The sequence below is a fragment of the Sinocyclocheilus grahami genome, unplaced genomic scaffold (genome assembly GCF_001515645.1).
Source record: "Sinocyclocheilus grahami isolate Dianchi unplaced genomic scaffold, SAMN03320097.WGS_v1.1 scaffold396.1, whole genome shotgun sequence".
In the NCBI taxonomy this organism is placed as follows: Eukaryota; Metazoa; Chordata; class Actinopteri; order Cypriniformes; family Cyprinidae; genus Sinocyclocheilus; species Sinocyclocheilus grahami.
Window position 1 is genome coordinate 44,450 of NW_015505575.1, and position 525 is coordinate 44,974.

A 525-nucleotide genomic window follows, 5' to 3' on the forward strand; every position below is an offset into this window, starting at 1 on the left:
TGATATTGTCAAAATGAATGATCTAAATTCCTGTGTGCGGTTTTTAGCTGCAGCCTTTACTCATTAGTAGAGCATTTGACTGCAGAATAAGAGGTCACCAGTTCAAATCCTGGTGCCCCCTTTAGACTTGGCTGCTTTGGAGAAACCAATGCATTTACTTTATAGTGAAGATGTTGTTGTATGATATTGTAAAAATGAAGGATCTAATTTACTGTGTGCTGTTTTTAGCTACTGTTTCTGTGGGGGTATAGCTCAGTCTTAGAGCATTTAGCTGCAGATCGAGAGGTCCCCTGTTCAAATCTGGGTGCTCCTTTTGGAACTGGCAGCTTTAGGTTAACCAAAACCTTTATTTAAAAGTGAAAATGTTGTTATTTGAGGATTTTGAGCTGTTGAATATGTGGGATTATGTGGGGGTATAGCTCAGTGGTAGAGCATTTGACTGCAGATCAAGAGGTCCCCAGTTCAAATCTGGGTGCCACCTTTAGACTTGGCAGCTTTGGAGTAACCATTGCATTTTCTTTATAG

The 525-nt window shown here is 40.2% G+C and overlaps 1 non-coding gene across 1 annotated transcript; it reads left to right on the top strand.

Annotated features, from left to right (window-relative positions):
• The first annotated feature begins 409 nt into the window (after positions 1–409).
• On the top strand, positions 410–481 carry trnac-gca (transfer RNA cysteine (anticodon GCA)). The gene has a single exon. It is a non-coding gene; the product is annotated as a tRNA-Cys (tRNA).
• Positions 482–525: the final 44 nt, after the last annotated feature.